Here is a 6,000-nt window from a genome sequence, read left to right as displayed (position 1 = left end):
CTCCCCGATTCCTTACAGTAAGGTGCGCGGGAGGCTGTGAAACAGCAGGTAAGGAGGGAGCACGCCGTGGGGGGACGCGCTCCCCGATTCCTTACAGTAAGGTGCGCGGGAGGCTGTGAAACAGCAGGTAAGGAGGGAGCACGCCGCGGGGGACGCACTGCCCGATTCCTTACAGTAAGGTGCGCGGGAGGCTGTGAAACAGCAGGTAAGGAGGGAGCACGCCGTGGGGGACGCGCTCCCCGATTCCTTACAGTAAGGTGCGCGGGAGGCTGTGAAACAGCAGGTAAGGAGGGAGCACGCCGCGGGGGACGCACTCCCCGATTCCTTACAGTAAGGTGCGCGGGAGGATGTGAAACAGCAGGTAAGGAGGGAGCACGCCGTGGGGGACGCGCTCCCCGATTCCTTACAGTAAGGTGCGCGGGAGGCTGTGAAACAGCAGGTAAGGAGGGAGCACGCCGCGGGGGACGCGCTCCCCGATTCCTTACAGTAAGGTGCGCGGGAGGCTGTGACACAGCAGGTAATGAGGGAGCACGCCGCGGGGGACGCGCTGCCCGACTCCTTACAGTAAGGTGCGCGGGAGGATGTGAAACAGCAGGTAAGGAGGTATCACGCCGCGGGGGATGCGCTCCCCGATTCCTTACAGTAAGGTGCGCGGGAGGCTGTGAAACAGCAGGTAAGGAGGGAGCACGCCGCGGGGGACGCACTCCCCGATTCCTTACAGTAAGGTGCGCGGGAGGATGTGAAACAGCAGGTAAGGAGGGAGCACGCCGTGGGGGACGCGCTCCCCGATTCCTTACAGTAAGGTGCGCGGGAGGCTGTGAAACAGCAGGTAAGGAGGGAGCACGCCGTGGGGGGACGCGCTCCCCGATTCCTTACAGTAAGGTGCGCGGGAGGCTGTGAAACAGCAGGTAAGGGGGGAGCACGCCGCGGGGGACGCACTGCCCGATTCCTTACAGTAAGGTGCGCGGGAGGCTGTGAAACAGCAGGTAAGGAGGGAGCACGCCGTGGGGGACGCGCTCCCCGATTCCTTACAGTAAGGTGCGCGGGAGGCTGTGAAACAGCAGGTAAGGAGGGAGCACGCCGCGGGGGACGCACTCCCCGATTCCTTACAGTAAGGTGCGCGGGAGGATGTGAAACAGCAGGTAAGGAGGGAGCACGCCGTGGGGGACGCGCTCCCCGATTCCTTACAGTAAGGTGCGCGGGAGGCTGTGACACAGCAGGTAATGAGGGAGCACGCCGCGGGGGACGCGCTGCCCGACTCCTTACAGTAAGGTGCGCGGGAGGATGTGAAACAGCAGGTAAGGAGGTATCACGCCGCGGGGGATGCGCTCCCCGATTCCTTACAGTAAGGTGCGCGGGAGGATGTGAAACAGCAGGTAAGGAGGGAGCACGCCGCGGGGGACGCACTCCCCGATTCCTTACAGTAAGGTGCGCGGGAGGCTGTGACACAGCAGGTAAGGAAAGAGTATGCCGCGGGGACGCGCTCCCCGATTCCTTACAGTAATGTGCGCGGGAGGATGTGACACAGCAGGTAAGGAGGGAGCACGCCGCGGGGGATGCGCTCCCCGATTCCTTACAGTAAGGTGCGCGGGAGGATGTGAAACAGCAGGTAAGGAGGGAGCACGCCGCGGGGGACGCGCTGCCCGATTCCTTACAGTAAGGTGCACGGGAGGATGTGACACAGCAGGTAAGGAGGGAGTATGCCGCGGGGACGCGCTCCCCGATTCCTTACAGTAAGGTGCGCGGGAGGCTGTGACAGAGCAGGTAAGGAGGGAGCACGCCGTGGGGGGACGCGCTCCCCGATTCCTTACAGTAAGGTGCGCGGGAGGCTGTGAAACAGCAGGTAAGGAGGGAGCACGCCGCGGGGGACGCACTCCCCGATTCCTTACAGTAAGGTGCGCGGGAGGATGTGAAACAGCAGGTAAGGAGGGAGCACGCCGTGGGGGACGCGCTCCCCGATTCCTTACAGTAAGGTGCGCGGGAGGCTGTGAAACAGCAGGTAAGGAGGGAGCACGCCGTGGGGGGACGCGCTCCCCGATTCCTTACAGTAAGGTGCGCGGGAGGCTGTGAAACAGCAGGTAAGGAGGGAGCACGCCGCGGGGGACGCACTGCCCGATTCCTTACAGTAAGGTGCGCGGGAGGCTGTGAAACAGCAGGTAAGGAGGGAGCACGCCGTGGGGGACGCGCTCCCCGATTCCTTACAGTAAGGTGCGCGGGAGGCTGTGAAACAGCAGGTAAGGAGGGAGCACGCCGCGGGGGACGCACTCCCCGATTCCTTACAGTAAGGTGCGCGGGAGGATGTGAAACAGCAGGTAAGGAGGTATCACGCCGCAGGGGAACGCGCTCCCCGATTCCTTACAGTAAGGTGCGCGGGAGGCTGTGACACAGCAGGTAAGGAGGGAGCACGCCGTGGGGGACGCGCTCCCCGATTCCTTACAGTAAGGTGCGCGGGAGGCTGTGAAACAGCAGGTAAGGAGGGAGCACGCCGTGGGGGGACGCGCTCCCCGATTCCTTACAGTAAGGTGCGCGGGAGGCTGTGACACAGCAGGTAAGGAGGGAGCACGCCGCGGGGGACGCACTGCCCGATTCCTTACAGTAAGGTGCGCGGGAGGCTGTGAAACAGCAGGTAAGGAGGGAGCACGCCGTGGGGGGACGCGCTCCCCGATTCCTTACAGTAAGGTGCACGGGAGGATGTGACACAGCAGGTAAGGAGGGAGCACGCCGTGGGGGGACGCGCTCCCCGATTCCTTACAGTAAGGTGCGTGGGAGGATATGAAACAGCAGGTAATGAGGGAGCACGCTGCGGGGGACGCGCTGCCCGACTCCTTACAGTAAGGTGCGCGGGAGGCTGTGACACAGCAGGTAAGGAGGGAGCACGCCGCGGGGACGCGCTCCCCGATTCCTTATAGTAAGGTGCGCGGGAGGATGTGAAACAGCAGGTAAGGAGGGAGCACGCCGTGGGGGGACGCGCTCCCCGATTCCTTACAGTAAGGTGCACGGGAGGATGTGAAACAGCAGGTAAGGAGGGAGCACGCCGCGGGGGACGCGCTCCCCGATTCCTTACAGTAAGGTGCGCGGGAGGATGTGAAACAGCAGGTAAGGAGGGAGTACGCCGCAGGGGACGCGCTCCCCGATTCCTTACAGTAAGGTGCGCGGGAGGATGTGACACAGCAGGTAAGGAGGGAGCACGCCGTGGGGGGACGCGCTCCCCGATTCCTTACAGTAAGGTGCGCGGGAGGATGTGACACAGCAGGTAAGGAGGTATCACGCCGTGGGGGACGCGCTCCCCGATTCCTTACAGTAAGGTGCGCGGGAGGATGTGACACAGCAGGTAAGGAGGGAGCACGCCGTGGGGGGACGCGCTCCCCGATTCCTTACAGTAAGGTGCGCGGGAGGATGTGAAACAGCAGGTAAGGAGGGAGCACGCCGCAGGGGACGCGCTACCCGATTCCTTACAGTAAGGTGCGCGGGAGGATGTGAAACAGCAGGTAAGGAGGGAGCACGCCGCGGGGACGCACTCCCCGATTCCTTACAGTAAGGTGCGCGGGAGGATGTGAAACAGCAGGTAAGGAGGGAGCACGCCGCGGGGACGCACTCCCCGATTCCTTACAGTAAGGTGCGCGGGAGAATGTGAAACAGCAGGTAAGGAGGGAGCACGCCGTGGGGAACGCGCTCCCCGATTCCTTACAGTAAGGTGCGCGGGAGGATGTGAAACAGCAGGTAAGGAGGGAGCACGCCGTGGGGGACGCGCTCCCCGATTCCTTACAGTAAGGTGCGCGGGAGGCTGTGAAACAGCAGGTAAGGAGGGAGCACGCCGTGGGGGGACGCGCTCCCCGATTCCTTACAGTAAGGTGCGCGGGAGGCTGTGACACAGCAGGTAAGGAGGGAGCACGCCGCGGGGAACGCGCTCCCCGATTCCTTACAGTAAGGTGCACGGGAGGATGTGAAACAGCAGGTAAGGAGGGAGCACGCCGTGGGGGACGCGCTCCCCGATTCCTTACAGTAAGGTGCGCGGGAGGCTGTGAAACAGCAGGTAAGGAGGGAGTACGCCGCGGGGGACGCGCTCCCCGATTCCTTACAGTAAGGTGCGCGGGAGGCTGTGAAACAGCAGGTAAGGAGGGAGTACGCCGCGGGGACGCGCTCCCCGATTCCTTACAGTAAGGTGCGCGGGAGGCTGTGACAGAGCAGGTAAGGAGGGAGCACGCCGCAGGGGACGCGCTCCCCGATTCCTTACAGTAAAGTGCGCGGGAGGCTGTGACACAGCAGGTAAGGAGGTATCACGCCGCGGGGGACGCGCTCCCCGATTCCTTACAGTAAGGTGCGCGGGAGGCTATGAAACAGCAGGTAATGAGGGAGCACGCCGCGGGGGATGCGCTGCCCGACTCCTTACAGTAAGGTGCGCGGGAGGATGTGAAACAGCAGGTAAGGAGGGAGCACGCCGCAGGGGACGCGCTCCCCGATTCCTTACAGTAAAGTGCGCGGGAGGCTGTGACACAGCAGGTAAGGAGGTATCACGCCGCGGGGGACGCGCTCCCCGATTCCTTACAGTAAGTTGCGCGGGAGGCTGTGAAACAGCAGGTAATGAGGGAGCACGCCGCGGGGGACGCGCTCCCCGATTCCTTACAGTAAGGTGCGCGGGAGGCTGTGACACAGCAGGTAATGAGGGAGCACGCCACGGGGGACGCGCTCCCCGATTCCTTACAGTAAGGTGCGCGGGAGGCTGTGAAACAGCAGGTAATGAGGGAGCACGCCACGGGGGACGCGCTCCCCGATTCCTTACAGTAAGGTGCGCGGGAGGCTGTGACACAGCAGGTAATGAGGGAGCACGCCGTGGGGGACGCGCTCCCCGATTCCTTACAGTAAGGTGCGCGGGAGGATGTGAAACAGCAGGTAAGGAGGGAGCACGCCGCGGGGGACGCGCTCCCCGATTCCTTACAGTAAGGTGCGCGGGAGGATGTGACACAGCAGGTAAGGAGGGAGCATGCCGCGGGGGACGCACTGCCCGATTCCTTACAGTAAGGTGCGCGGGAGGATGTGAAACAGCAGGTAAGGAGGGAGCACGCCGCGGGGGACGCGCTGCCCTATTCCTTACACTGGGTCAGTGTCCTGCTAGGCATCACACTTTGCTGATTGAGCAGTCCAGCTGATGTTTAGGGGTATACACCCAAAAGTATAATGTCATTTTAACACCTACTCATCTAACCTCACACACTAGGTGCTTACTGTTGGGATTTAACTCTTTACTTTTCAATAACCCCGAGCATACCAATTAGGCTGCCAATTTAGAGTGCTGGGTGGCAGCGCTAAGTTTTAACATATATTCACTTATTGTTAATATTTATCACTTTTTGTTTAATTGTGTATTAAAAGCCAAGTTTTATATCACTCATTTACCTTCTGTTATTACTGTTACATTATGACCCACTATATTACATCTCCATAAATAGGTGTCTGTCTGTCTTTGTATCTCTATACTATTTGCACCTACAGTATTGAGTGGCACCTTCCCTCCTTGGAGATTACTGTGAGAATTAGTACTGATCCTAACCAATAATTATTTTTAATGTACAGTAAGTACTAAATCCTCAGCAAACTATATGCATCTTTTTAGTTTGCTGAGTAATATTTTGTACTTGCACTAAAATGAAATCACTCCGTCGTGTAATATATTCTTTCTAAAAGTCAACATTTTAATACTTACAGATATGTTGAAACGCGATTTATATGTATGCATGAAAGTCTACCAAAGCAAAAGATAAGATATCACAGAATAAACATGTTGCTTTTGTCATGGGCTAAATAGGGTCTCCAAAAATAATACAGGACACATTCAAAAGTTACAGTGACTGATCCAAGGTAATTCCCAATACTGTGACTCCCTGAAAAAAGAAAAAAATGTTTGACTTTTTCAATTTCTTAGTAACTAGAGAAATTGACAAATAATTGTTGCTATTGGGCTAAAAATTAAGAAAAGTAATGTTATTTTTACCAACTATGTGG

Source organism: Ascaphus truei, chromosome 1 (assembly GCF_040206685.1).
Source record: "Ascaphus truei isolate aAscTru1 chromosome 1, aAscTru1.hap1, whole genome shotgun sequence".
In the NCBI taxonomy this organism is placed as follows: Eukaryota; Metazoa; Chordata; class Amphibia; order Anura; family Ascaphidae; genus Ascaphus; species Ascaphus truei.
This window is presented reverse-complemented; position numbering follows the sequence as displayed.